The sequence below is a fragment of the Oryctolagus cuniculus genome, chromosome 9, assembly GCF_964237555.1.
Source record: "Oryctolagus cuniculus chromosome 9, mOryCun1.1, whole genome shotgun sequence".
NCBI lineage: Eukaryota > Metazoa > Chordata > Mammalia > Lagomorpha > Leporidae > Oryctolagus > Oryctolagus cuniculus.
In genome coordinates, this window is record NC_091440.1 from 67600435 (window position 1) to 67615480 (window position 15046).

Here is a 15046-nt window from a genome sequence, read left to right on the forward strand (position 1 = left end):
AAATCCAAATGTCCAATAGACATTTCAAAAAATGTTCAGGATCACTAGCAATTAGGGAAAAGCAAGTCAAAACCACAATGAGGTTTCACCTCACCCCGGTTAGAATGGCTTACATACAGAAATCTACCAACAACAGATGCTGGCGAGGATGTAGGGAAAAAGGAACACTAACCCACTGTTGGTAGAAATGCAAACTGGTAAAGCCACTCTGTAAGTCAGTTTGGAGGTTCCTCAGAAACCTGAATATGACTACCATACAACACAGCCATCCCACTCCTTGGAATTTACCAAGGAGAAATTAAATTGGCAAACAAAAAAGCTGTCTGCACCCTAATGTTTATTGCAGCTCAATTCACAATAGCGAAGACCTGGAATCAACCTAAATGCCCATCACTGAAGACTGGATAAAGAAATTATGGGATATGTACTCTATAGAATACTATACAGAAGTAATAAAAAATGAAATCCAGTCATTTTCTACAAAATGGAGAATTTGGAAAACATCATGCTGAGTGAATTAAGCCAGTCTCAAAGGGACAAAAATCATATGTTCTCCCTGATTGATGACAACTAACTAAGCACCTAAAAAGAAACCTGTTGAAGTGAAGTGACACTATGAGAAACAATGACTTCATCAGCCCTTGTTCTGACTGTCAAGGAACAACTTACTATTTTATTTCTTTTACTATTTTTTGTTCTACTGAATACCATTGGCTGAACTATTTAATTAACACACAATTATTCTTAGGTGTTTAAATTTAACTGAAAAGTGATCCCTGTTAAATATTAAGAGTGGGAATAAGAGAGGGAGTTGAGGTATAGTTCAGCACATGCTTAATTGGACTTACCCTACTGGTAGAGTTAGAAACGTGCCAGGAGATTCCAATTCAATCCCATCAAGGAGGCATGTACCAGTGCCATCTCACTACTTAAAGTGATCAGTTTCAGTTCATAATTGATCATAATGATAGATTAAGAGTCAAAGGGATCACATAATCAAGACTAGTGACTGCTAATACTAACTGATAGAATTAAAAAGGAGTTCGCATTCCAATATGGGAAGTGGGATACACAGAAGACTCATAGAATGTCAGATGTCCTAAACAGCACTCTGTCCTCAGAATCAGCCCTTTAAGCATTCGGATCTGGCTAAAAAGCCCATGATAGTTTCACAGGCATGGAAAGCCAAGACACTGGCAAAAAAAAAAAAAAAAAAAAAAAAGACCTAAATGAAAGATCTCCGTGAATGAGACCCCAGTGGAAAGAATGGGCCATCAAAGATGGAGGTACTTTTCTCTGAAAGGAGGAGAGAACTTCCACTTTGACTATGGCCTTGTCTGAATAAGGTCAGAGTTGTTGAACTCAAGAGGCTTCCATAGCCTTGGCAGCTCATGAAAAAGAGCCTTGGTTGATTACTGAAGTCATAAATAAGAGTGTCAATTGTTAAGTCAACAACAGGAGTCACTGTGAACTTACTCCCCATGTAGGATCTCTGTCCTTAATGTGTTGTACTATGTGAATTAACGGCATAACTAGTATTCAAACAGTACTTTATACTTTGTGTTTCTGTGTCGGTGCCAACTGTTGAAATCTTTACTTAGTATATACTAAACTGATCTTCTGTATATAAAGATATGAAAATGCATCTTGATGTGAATGGGATGGGAGATGGAGTGGGAGATGGGATGGTTGCAGGTGGGAGGGAGGTTATGGGGAGAAAAAGCCGCTATAATCCAAAAGCTGTACTTTGGAAATTTATATTTATTAAATAAAAGGTAAAAAGAAAGAAAAAAAAGGTAAGTAAAAGGAAAAGAAAAACATAAAAAAACCTAAAACTTCCTCTACAGCTAATGCATGGGCTGTTCAATGGCATTGCTTCTAAAGTATCAATTTCACTTCTATAAGTTATATTTTATATGCTCTATTAGTTACCACAGGTCATGTAGAACATATAGTATTTGTCTCTTTGGGACTACCTTATTTCACTAAGTATGATGTTCCAGCTTCATTAATTTTTTGCAAATGAGCAGATTTCACTTTTTTTTTTTTTACTGCTGTGTAGTATTCCATGGTGTACATATCCCATAGTGTCTTTACCCAGTCTTTAGTTGGTGGGCATTGGATTGATTCCATGTCTTTGCTATTGTGAACTTAGCTGTGATAAACATGGAAATACAGATAGCTTTTTCATATGCTGATTTCACTTCCCTTGGGTAAATTCCCAGGGGTGGGATGGCTGGGTCATATGGTAGGTCTATTTTCTAGTTTCTGAGTCATCTCAAAATTTTCTTCCATATGGCTGGCGCCGCGGCTCACTAGGCTAATCCTCCACCTTGCGGCCCGGCACACCAGGTTCTAGCCCTGGTCGGGGCGCCGGATTCTGTCCTGGTTGCCCCTCTTCCAGGCCAGCTCTCTGCTGTGGCCAGGGAGTGCAGTGGAGGATGGCCCAAGTGCTTGGGCCCTGCACCCCATGGGAGACCAGGATAAGTACCTGGCTCCTGCCATCGGATCAGTGCGGTGCGCCGGCCGCGGCGGCCATTGGAGGGTGAACCAACGGCAAAAGGAAGACTTTTCTGTCTCTCTCTCTCTCACTGTCCACTCTGCCTGTCAAAAAAAATTTTTTTTCTTCCATAGTGGCTTTACCAGCTTATAATCCCATCAATAGTGGATAAGGGTACCTTTTTTTCCCCCGCATCCTCACCAGCATTTCTTTTTTATTGATTTCTATATGAAAACCATTCTAACAGGAGTAAGGTGAAACCTCATCGTGATTTTGATTTGCATTTCTCTGATGGCTAGCACTTCTGAGCATTCTTTCACGTGCCTATTTGTCATTAATTTTCCTCCTTCAATTTGATTTATTGCAGAAATCAAAAAATTTATCTGACAGAATTTACAAGTCTAGACTTTGTTGAGATTTGCTATGGGTTTTATATTCATTACCTAATTTCATATCCTCAACTACTCTATGAATAGGCATTATTATGAATCCCATTTTACAGATTATGAAATTGAAGTTCAGAGATATTAACCACTGGAATCAAGAAGTCAAGTCTAGATCTTTCAAACTCTGAAGCCCAGTTAGTCCCTGCTGTGAAAAGCTTCTCTTCTGTATTGTTCCCCAAAAACCAAAGTGAGATCTGGTTGAGAATTCTAAGGGAGATGTGAATGTAGCTGTCAATGAGAGATTTTCTTTGAGTGAAGTGATGGCAACTGAATAGCTACCCTAGCCTTTGAAAGCAGAACATGGTAACTGCTTGCCCTAGATCTTTAGCTAGTTTTTCTCCCATACCTAAGCCAAACAAACCAATAAAAAATAAGATACACATATACCATAGGCTGAAAGTAATATACCAACTTACTGAAGTCCATATCTAATCACGCTGTTTCCATTCTCAAAATCCATGATGAATCTCTGCTGCCAATGGCAACTATTTGTTCTAACCTGGCTCTCAAAATTTACAATTTGATTTTTCAAGTGTTTTCTTCACTAAGTGCTGTCACAGTGTGACAGGCTTTGAAATGGGTAATGTCTATTCTGTTACTGCAAGCTTATTGGGATTATCTCCACCTTTCATTGCCTGTAAGCTCTTTTAAAACTCTATAAGTAGCAGAAAAGTGATAATGCAAATAGCTTTTGTATATAGAAATGCAAACTGGATATGTTCAGTGGAATGTAATTGGTTACTGACACATTTGCATCTAGCTGTAAGTTCATTTGATCATTCACAATCTGCCTGTAAATGCAGGGCACCTTGGACCAGCTAAAACATTTTACTGCTTCCTTATTGGTGAGCCTATCTTTTGAGTGTCATACAGGTGTTGGAAAAAGTGATGGAATTATCCTAAAAGTTCAAATAGTAATGAAGTAAAAGATAGTCTTTTCGTGTTCTTCTTCCAAAAACTGCAAGGTAAGAGAAAGCATATGAATTGAAAATTCTGAAGTTTGTTTTAAAACTCAAGATCAAATCAGCATGTTGGCCTCTCTGAACCATCACTAACCACAAACAGAAACTATGATGTTTTGTAGTTACCATGCAACATGGAAATTCTGGTTTTCAAATGTAAACTGTTAAAAATAAAGAAAGTTTTCTTCAGGGTATTTTATAAAATGTATTTCATTTAAAATTGTGGCTTTGCCATTCACTTTCCCACAAATACTGAGCAAGTCACCAGGAATTGATCAAGATTTTAATTTCAGATTCTAGTCATTTTTGGCATTTTCATCTCCACTCAGTCATTTTACCTTTTACTGTACAACACTGAAATTTCAAATTGTAGTGTACAAGAAAATCCCCCAGGGGCTTGTAAAATGCAAATTCATCAGCTGTGACCCCAAAGTATGATTCAGCAAATCTGGAATGGGACCCATTGATCTGTAGATTAAGCAATGCCCAGGATGATTCTAACTCAACGGTTTTGTGGGTTAGCACTATGAGAAACTATGCAAGCATATGGATCGATGAGGAATCTCTTTACCCAAAGCAATGGGATCCTGGTAATCAATGATTTGCTAAGATGTTGAAGTGATGCTGAAGACTATATACAGACATTTCATGGAACAATAAGACAGCTTCTCTCATGAGTCTAGGAACTGTAAACTGTCAGAAGAACCCTCATGCTTTTGATTCAAATCCTATTCCTGACACTATTCCTTCCATGCCTTGAACCCCACCCACCCCCGCTTTTTTTCCTTGCCTCTCCTAGCTGAGGGCATTCACCTGGGCCTGATCTTTGACATTCTGTTTTTATTTCTGCAAGTACCCTATTCTTGGTTACTATCAGCCATTCCCTTTCTTTAGACTATCATGTTCTTTAAGTCATGGGACAGATATTTATGAGCGCTAAATGTTACGAGACAAAAGAGCTACAGTATGGACAGTCGTTGTCCCAACAATCAAACACATTAGTCAAATCCAAATATGTCAAATGGAGCTTTTCCTCTGCTTTTGCAGACTGCACCATCATTCTTCCACTCAGGTCTTCAAATGTGGTATTATCTTTGTTCTCCCTTTGCCTTGTCCTCATAAATCTAGTGATTCACCAATTTCTTCTGATTATCCCTTTGAAATTTTTCTTCACTCTCCCTCCCTTTATGTTTCCACTGCCACTATTTAGGTTATTTGCTCATTTACTCTGACAAGGTTTCTACACAATGGTCTCCTTACTTCATCTTTCTTATACATTGCAGTGTGTAGAGTCCTACAATATGCATCTGGAAATATTGCTCTCATTGTGAAGAGCTGTATGTACATCAGAAAACATGCAGTATATTCACAGTCAAAGCCAGTTAACATCTTTGGTTCAATATACTTTTTTCTTTTTTTTTTTACAGGCAGAGTGGACAGTGAGAGAAAGAGACAGAGAGAAAGGTCTTCCTTTGCCGTTGGTTCACCCTCCAATGGCTGCTGCGGCCAGCACGCTGGGGCCGGCACACTGCGCTGATCCGAAGCCAGGAGCCAGGTGCTTATCCTGGTTTCCCATGGGGTGCAGGGCCCAAGGACTTGGGCCATCCTCCACTGCACTCCCTGGCCACAGCAGAGAGCTGGCCTGGAAGAGGGGCAACCAGGACAGAATCCGGCGCCCCGACCAGGACTAGAACCCAGTGTGCCGGTGCCGCAGGCGGAGGATTAACCTATTGTGGTTCAATATTCTTATCTGAAAAGTAAAGATCACATCTCAAATGTTGTGAAAATTAAATTAGGTAATAAATATGAAATTACTTTGTCAACTATGAATTACTAAGTAGATGTTAATACATGACAGCAGTTAGGACACTTTGACCCAAGATACCCACCCTCCCATCATGTTCTTGAGCAACTTCACTCTTATTTCCATGGCTCTTGAACTCTCAAGATATAATAAATGTATCCAACCTGAGCTTATTTCCATTAGTAACTTAAGCTACAGATTCCATTCCAAGTAGCCTGGTCACCCCATCTGGTTCTTGGAATACAATTCTAATGTCTACTTCATAGTTTTTGCTTCTTCTCTCTCTCTCCTCTGCCACTCATTGGTCCCAATGTATGCACTTAATTCTATTTTCAGTGCTCTCTTTTATTTATCCAAACCCTTCCATGCTCAACTCAGTCTCTATCTCCTTGAAGAGTCTCTATTTTATATCTCCTAATAATACCACCCCCCTGCTTTTCATAACAACAGCACACTCAGTCTTCATCGTGTAGCCTGACACTAATTATACTATCATTCCTTACATGCACAGCTCCCTGAAGGGACTGAGTCTCTACCTTTTTTTGTTTATTATAGGGCCCAGTACAGATTTTTCTCATTGTGGGTGCCATATTATATAAGGATAAATCAGTAAGAAAGAAATATTTAGTATAATTCCAATTAGTTCATCCTAGAAAGTTTATCTTTGCTCACTTAATTCAACAGCCTGCAATGGAATCACCAATTATCCCATCAACAACACATGACTTTGGCTATCTGGAGGGTGGTTGTAACTGTAGCCCACCTTGACAGGGCTGCAGGTGAGGTGACCATTGAGGGGTTTACACTGTGCTTTTCACTGGATGCTCCGTTATCCTTGCAGATTGCCTGATGCCTAAGTGCCTGACTGAGCAGCACCTGTGGCTCTCCCAGGAAATCTGTTTACACTGACAGGTGCCCTTGTGGCTCTTGTTGGACTTTGTCCAGTTTGTCCTACCAAGATGGCAACTCCCTAGGAGAACACTAACAAAGTAAGGTCCAGGGCTGTTGGTCAGGAGAGAACAGAGGAAGCGTGCGTGCACACACACACACACACCACATTTACATAAGAGAAGCAGTTTTTAAAAAACTATTTGAGAAGTAGAGAAACATATGAAACAGACAGCTCCCATTTGCTGGTTCACTCTCCCAGTGGCAGCAATGGCTATGACTAGGCTGAGATGAAGCCTGGAACCAGGAACTCAGTCCAGGTCTCCTGTTATATGACAGGAACATAATCACTTGAGACTCCTAGGAGCTGCACTGGCTAGAGCTGGGAGCTGGAGATGGCTATCAAACCCACGTACTCCAGTAAGGGATGAAGCCACCTTAACCACTAAGCTAAATGCCCACCTCAAAAGTTGTTTTGATTATTTACAAACCCATAAAGAAGAGAGCAGAACACCTTGCAGAGTTGACAGGGAGTGGAGCATCCAGGAGCCCAGTACTCCATCCAGGTCTCCTACGTGGATGGCAGGGGCCCAAGCACTTGGACCATCTTCACTTCCTTCCTTCCCAGCAACATTAGGAGAATGGTGGATCAGAAGCAGAGCAACTGGGACTTAGTTGGCGCTCCAGTTTGGGACGCCAGTGTTGCAAGCACTGGCTTGATCCACTGCACCACAATGTGAACTTCCGTTTCTTCTCTCTTTGAAAGAATATATTTCATGCAGTTTCCACCTTGTATTGAGATGAATGTGGAACAGAGGGTAGAGGAACATTAGCGTATCATTTTGAATAACTTTGAGATAACAAAACTTTCAAATCAAATGACTGCTTTTAAAACTAGTCTCGCCCCGCCCGGCACTCCCGGGCTCCACCTGCTGTCCTGGCGCGACGTTAATCGGCGCAGCTGCCTCGCGCCCCGCCCGGACGCCCATTCACCTAGAGGTGGCCGCTGTCCGGGGTGCTCGCTTCTACCTCATCCTCACTAACCGAGGCGGCGGCGCTGAGGCGGAGGGCGGGGCCGCGCCCCAGTCCCGCATTCCCGGGTGTTAAGGCAGTGGCGGACAGGGTGTCTGAGGGGGCCGCCCACGGCCCCCGGGCTGAGCGTTACGTGGTGCGTGTTCTCGCCTCAGCGCCAGGGGTACACCTTAAAGCAGCTGAAGCCGGAGCTGATGGGGATGAGCTGTGGCAGCTCCCCGGCTCCGCTGCACGCCGGATTGCTGGGAATTGTCCTGAGGACTATCACCAGCACCCACTTCCAGGAGACCCAGCAGATGATGACGGGCGGCGGCTGCGGGCGGTTGTCTGCCATCCGCGCCTCCACATCACGGATCATCGCTCGGCCTCGATCCTCAGCTCCAGCGGCCCCGGGCTGCACTCCAGGAGCCTGGGTCTGGGCCCTCACTGCCTGCCCGCCCCTGTAGTCCCACTGCGGGACCCTGCAGGAAGCGCTCTGGAGAGGTCCCGGTGAGTGCGCACAGCGTCCTGCACTGCCAAGAGGCTTCGCCTAGCTGCTCCTCTGCGCCCCGGACGCCCTCCGCTGGTCATCCTGAGGCGAGCCAATGCCTGAAGGCTCCGAGCACTACGCGCCAGAGTCCTTCGTGCTGCCAGGGGCAAAGGGCCAAACACCAGCGCGAAGCAAAGACCCTGGGTAAAAGGAATCTAGGAAGGAGGGAAGAGCCCGCGGTTAGAGCCGCTTACATTTACTTCAAACAGGACGAATGCTTCAAACCGGTCTGTTGGGAGCACTTTACAAGGCATTTTAAAGTAAAACAAAATTTAAAAAGGCAAAAGAGTTAACAATATGATTTCGTTCGTGCAGAATATAAAAAGTGGGAGAAATAATAAGTATGCATCCTTGCTGTTCGCTGTAAAAATACCTGACAAGACACAAGAAACTGATATACAGTACATCAAGTGGTTTCAAGGAGAGAAATTGTGTCTGGGGAGTGGAAGTGAAAAGACTTCAAAAGACACAATATCTCAAACACACAATGGCCTAATGTGTTTGAGACATCTCACGTAATTCAGGCTGTTATGGGAGCTCTGGTGGGTCTGAGAGTCGCTATTGGCCCGTGTAGAATGTTGCAATATTGTTTACAGGGTCTATTTCACCAAGCCCTGAAAATCAGAGATGTGTATTGGAAAATTTACAACTCCATCTACATTGGCTCACAAGATGCTCTCATAGCAAATTACCCAAGAATCTACAATGATAAGAACACTTACATTCGTTATGAACTTGACTAAATCTTATAATTGTTTATTTTGTGTTTGATGCACAGCTGTTTCACACTTTAAACTTGCTTCAAATTGGTGATATAGACTTTTAAACATCGCAGATCCGTATAGAACTGGTCATAGAAGAGCTAGAAATCCAGTAGCATGATTTTTAAATAACCTGTCTGTTTTTGATGTTAAACAGTAAATGCCATTAGTGACCAAGAACACAGTAATTACGCGTACTATACTGGAGGGATTTCATTTTTAATTCATCTTTATGAAGATTTAGAATTCATTCCTTGTGTTTAAAGGGAATGTTTAATAGAGAAATAAACATTTGTGTACAAAAGCTAATTTGTGTGTGTGTTTTGAACATGACTTGTAAAATGCAGAACTTTGATAAAAGCATTGGTTTGTGCAGAATAAATGGCTTACTGTCACCTGGTTTATAGAAAATAGCAGAATACAAAGATTTATTTTATTTTTTATTAAAAGTTTTTTAGGATGACATTATTTACATTATAGTCAAAGGTTAATGGTTCAACTAAATAAAAAGTTCAAAAAATAAAAAAATGAAAAGACCATAGTGCAGCAGGAAAATAGGCAAGAACTATAAACAACAACCAAGTGAAAAGCTGTCTAAATTCACTCATATAAAGTAAATGTTAAAAGTCACTAAAGGATTAATCCTATAGTAGCATATCATTCTTATCAATCTGTTGAACAAATATTTAAAACATTGTTTGACAAAGCACTGTATTTGGAATAGAACTGATACACACAGGTATATATTTCTTTTTATCCTTTCCATTTCACTTTCCTAACTCCTCTATCCTTTTTTAATTTTAGCTCCCACCTATAACAGACAACATGTGGTATTTCATCTTTATATATCTTGCTTATTTCAGTCAATGTCTTTTGGCTCAAACCATTTTGCTGCAAATGATAGAAATTCATTTTTATAGCTGAATAATATTCCAGTGTGGGTATGGATGTGTCACTTTTTCTTTATCCAGTCATCTGATAATGGACACCTGGGTTGATTGCATATTTTGGCTATTGTGAACAGTGCTGCCATAAACATGTTGGACCATGTATCTTTGATAAAATGAATTAATGTCTTTGAGGTATATATCCAGGAGTGTGATTGCCGATTCATAGGGCAAGTCTGTTTCTAGTTTCTAAGAAAATTTCCATACATTTTCCAGAGTGGCTGCACTAATTACATTCCCACAACAGCATAAGGATTCCCCTGTATCTTATTCACCACCAGCATTGTTGTTGTCTTTTGGGTAACAGCCACTCTGACAGGGGTGAGTTGATGTCTCATTGTGGTGTTGATTCACATTTCTCTAATGGCTACGGATGTTGAGCATTTTGTCATATATTTCTTGGCAATTTGTATTATTTTGAAAATTGTCTATTCAGATCCTCTGCCCATTTCTTCACTGGGTTGGTTGTTTTCTTATTGTTGAGTTGCTGATCTATTTTGGATATTAATCCTTTGTTGGATAAGTAGCTTGAAAATATTTCATTACAGTCTGTTGGATGTCTCTTCACTCTATTGTTTCCTATGCTGAGCACAAGCTTCTGAGTTTGATATAAACCCATTTGTTCATTTTTGCTTTTGTTATTCAAGAAGTCATCATCTACATCAATGTCTTGAAGTGTTTCCTCTGTTTTCATGCATCATTTTTGTATCTCAGGTTTTAAATTTAGCTCTACAATCCATCTTGAGTTGATTTTTGTATATGGAAAGAGACAGGAACCTAACTTCATTCTATATCCAATTTTGCCAGCACCATTTACGGAAAAGACTATTTTTCTTTAATATAAGTTCTGGGCACTTTGGTCAAAAATCAGCTGTCTGTATTTATGGGGATTAATTTCTAGTCTCTCTGAAACATTGTTGAAAGAAATTTAAAAAGACCCAAAATAAATGGTTAAACAACCCGTTCAGTGTGTAGAAGACAATTCTGTTGAGATGACAGCATTCCATAACTGGCTAACAGGCTCAACTCAAGCCCTATCAAACCCTTAGCTTCCTTTTTGTAGAAATGTACTTGCTGATCTTAAAATTCCTATGAAGATACAAGGAACCCAGAACAGCAAACAATCTTGAAGAACAAATTTGCAGTATTCACACTTCCTGATTTCAAAGCTTACTGAAAAACTGCAGTGGTAAAAATTATTTACTACCAGAATAAGGATAAACATGTAGATCAATGGATGCAAAAATAAGCCATTAATCTAAAGTCAACTGATTTTCCACAAGGGCATCAAAATTGTTCACTGGGAAAGAACAAACTCTTCTACAAATGGTGTTAAGACAACTGGATATCCACATGCAAATGTCAGAAGTGGGTCATCTTCCTCATACCATATAGAAAAATTAAACAAAGTGGATGAAACATCTAATATAAGTTCTAAAATTATAAAGCTCTTAGTTGAAAACATAGGTACAGTGCTTGGATGAAACTATCACAATTATTATTCTCCCTGCCCCTCTTTTCAGGTAAAAAATAAAGAAATAAAAAAGGCTAGCAAAAGGAAGGTTAAAGAGTGCTGGAGTTGGATATAGCCCCTCTTCCAAAGTACATAAATCTGATGAAAAGATAGCCTTTTGCTTTCCTGGATAGACCTTTGTTATAAATACCTTTGTTATAAATTGTTCTGGCTTTTTAAAAACTTGTTTCTTTTCTGAACTCCTTGGCAAAGATAGAGAAATTTTGTCCTATCAGTGCCATGAGACCATAGAAAGACCTAGAGGGAAAATAGGAAAATCCCAGAATTCCAAACACCATTTGTTGAAGAGACTGCCACTTTACTAAACACTTTTATTAAGAGTTCCAATAGTCACTTGATAGAGTCTTTTGGATCTCCTGTATATAAAATCATATCTATACCCAATATATCATACCCAATAAATCATTGGGTATATTTCTATACCCAATATAACATTTCTATACCCAATTTGCTTATGGTTTTCATCATGAAAGGATGTTGTCTTTTATCAAATGTTTTCTCTGCATCTATTGAGATAATCATGTTTTTTTTGTTCTTTAGCTTGTTAAAATGATGTATCACATTAATGGGTTTGTGACTATTGAAACATTCCTGCATACCACCGATAAATCCCACTTGGTCCAAATGAATGACCATGGTGATGTATTGTTGGATTAAATTGGTTAGTATTTTGTTGAGGATTTTTGCATCTATGTTCATCAGGGAAATTGGTCTGTAGTTCTTTATCTTTGTTGTATCTTTCTCAGGTTTAGGAATTAAGGTGATGCTGGCTTCATAGAAGGAGTTTGGTAACATTCCCTGCCTTTCAATTGTTTTGAATAACTTGCAAAGAATTGGAGTTAATTATCTTTTAAATATCTGGAAGAATTCAGCAGTGAAGCTATCCTGTCCTGGATTTTTCTTAGTTGGGAGGGTGTTTATTTTTTTAAAGCTTTTTTTCAATGCATGCATTTTTCATAGGTACAACTTTAAGAATATAGTGGTTCTTTCCCCCATACCCACCCTTCCACTCTGACTCTCATCCCAGCTTCTAATCCATCTTTCATTCCCTTTTTCATTATGGTTCATTTTTAGTTTGATTTATATACAGAGGACCAACTCTATGTTAAGTACAGATTTCAACAGTTTGCACCCCCCCCACACACCATATACAGTTTGAGAACAAGATCTCATAATACAACTCATTAAGGTTGTAGGTCCTATATGGGAGTAACTACGTAGTGACTTCTGTTGTTCCTTTAACAATTAACACTCTTATTTATGATGTCAATATTTACTCAAGGATCTTGCATGGGCTGCCAAAGCTATGGAATCCTTTTGTGACCATAGACTCCATCAGTATTTGGACACAGCCATAAGCAAAGTGGAAGTTCTCTCTTCCTTTCAGAGAAAAGTACATCCTTTTTTGATGGCCCCTTCTTTCCACTGAGGATTCACAGAGATCCTTCGTGTAGGATATTTTTTCCACAAAGACTTGGCTTTCCATGCCTTAAATGCTCTCAAAGGCCTTTCAGCCAGACCAGGAAGCCTTAAGGGTTGACTTTGAAGTCAGAGTGTTATTTACAGCAAATGCCGTTCTAGGAGTCTGCTGTGTGGACTTCTTCCCATATTGGACATTTCTTCCTTTTTAATTCTGTCTATTATTATTACCAGGCACTTGATGATTTTTATATGATCACTTTTACACTTACGCCTATCTATATATTGACTTTAACATTTGATATGATCACTTTAACAATGAAGATGGCATTTATACCACAAATTTTCATGGGTTTGGAGTCCCATGACAAGTTTTTAGGCTGTACCCTTAGAAATAAGTCTGTAGGACTGTATGCAGAACTATACAGCTTTACAGTTACAGACTACCTCTTCCCTCTCTTATTTCCCCTCTTATTTTTTACTGGGATCTTTTATCAATTGACTTTATATACATATGATTAACTCTATGTTACATAAAGAGTTCAAGATATAGTATGAAGAACAGAAAAGAAAAAGAACACAAAGGAAAAAAAGGAAACACAAAATAAAAAGTAACAATAAAAAACTGTCCCTTGATAGTCAGAAAAAGAACTATTCAATTAGTGTTTCTAAAAGTGTCAATTTCACTTCTATAACTTTCATTTTAGGAGCACTATTAATTCTCACAGGTCAGGGAGAACATATGGTATTTATCTCTTTGGGACTCAATTATTTCACTAAGAATGAAGTTTTCCAGTTTGCTCCATTTTGTTGCAAATGACTGGATTTAATCCTTTTTTCACTGCTGTGTATTCCATAGTGTACATATACATATCCCACAATTTCTTTATCCAGTCTTTGGTTGATGGGCATTTAGGCTGATTCCATGTCTTAGCTATTGTGAATTGAACTGCAATAAACGTGGAGGTGCAGATAGCTCTTTTTTCTACTGATTTAATTTCCTTTGGGTAAATTCCCAGGAGTGGGATGGCTGGGTCATATGGTAAGTCTATATTCAGATTTTTTGAGGTATTTCCGTACTGTCTTCCATAGTGGCTTTACCAGATTGTACTCCACCAGCAGTCGGTTAGGGTGCCCTTTTCCCCATATCCTCTCCAGCATTTGTTTGTTGATTTCTGTATGAGAGCCATTTTAACTGGGGTGAGGTGAAACCTCATTCTGGTTTTGATTTGCATTTCCCTGATGGCTAGTGATCCTGAACATTTTTTCAAGTGCCTGTTGGTCATTTGGATTTCCTCTTTTGAATCATGTCTGTTTAAGTCCTTTGCCCATCTCTTAACTGGGTTGTTTGTTTTGTTATTGTGGAGTTTCTTGATCTATGTGTAGATTCTGGTTATTAATCTTTTTTTTTTAATTTTTTTTTGACAGGCAGAGTGGACAGTGAGAGAGAGAGACAGAGAGAAATGTCTTCCTTTTGCCGTTGGTTCATCCTCCAATGGCCGCCGCGGGTGGCGCGCTGCGGCCGGCGCACCGCACTGATCCGATGGCAGGAACCAGGTACTTATCCTGGTCTCCCATGGGGTGCAGGGCCCAAGTACTTGGGTCATCCTCCACTGCACTTCCCTGGCCACAGCAGAGAGCTGGCCTGGAAGAGGGGCAACCAGGACAGAATCCGGTGCCCCGACTGGGACTAGAACCCGGTGTGCCAGCGCTGCAAGGTGGAGGATTAGCCTAGTGAGCGGTGGCACCGGCCCTGGTTATTAATCTTTTATCAGTTGCATAGTTTGCAAATAATTTTGGAGGGTCTTTATTATTACTGATTCAATCTCCATCTTGGATATTGGTCTGTTTAGGTTTTTTAGGCTTAATTTTGGGTTGTATGTGGCCAGAAATCTATCCATTACTTCTAGGTTTCTGGATTTGTTGGCATACAGCTCTTTGTAGTAATTCATGATTATTCTTTTTATATATGCAATATCTGTTAATATATTGCTTATTACATCCCTATTTTATTGATTTTGGTCTTATTCCTATCTTTTTGGTTTGTTGGCCAATGGTGTATTCTGTTTATTTTCTTCAAAAACCAGTTCTTCATTTCACTGATCTCTTGTAATGTTTTTCTTCTGTTTCAATTTTATTTATTTATCCTCCTGCTCTAATTTCAATTATTTCTTTTCTCCTACTAATTTTGAGTTTGTTTTGCTGTTATTTTTCTAGGTCCTTG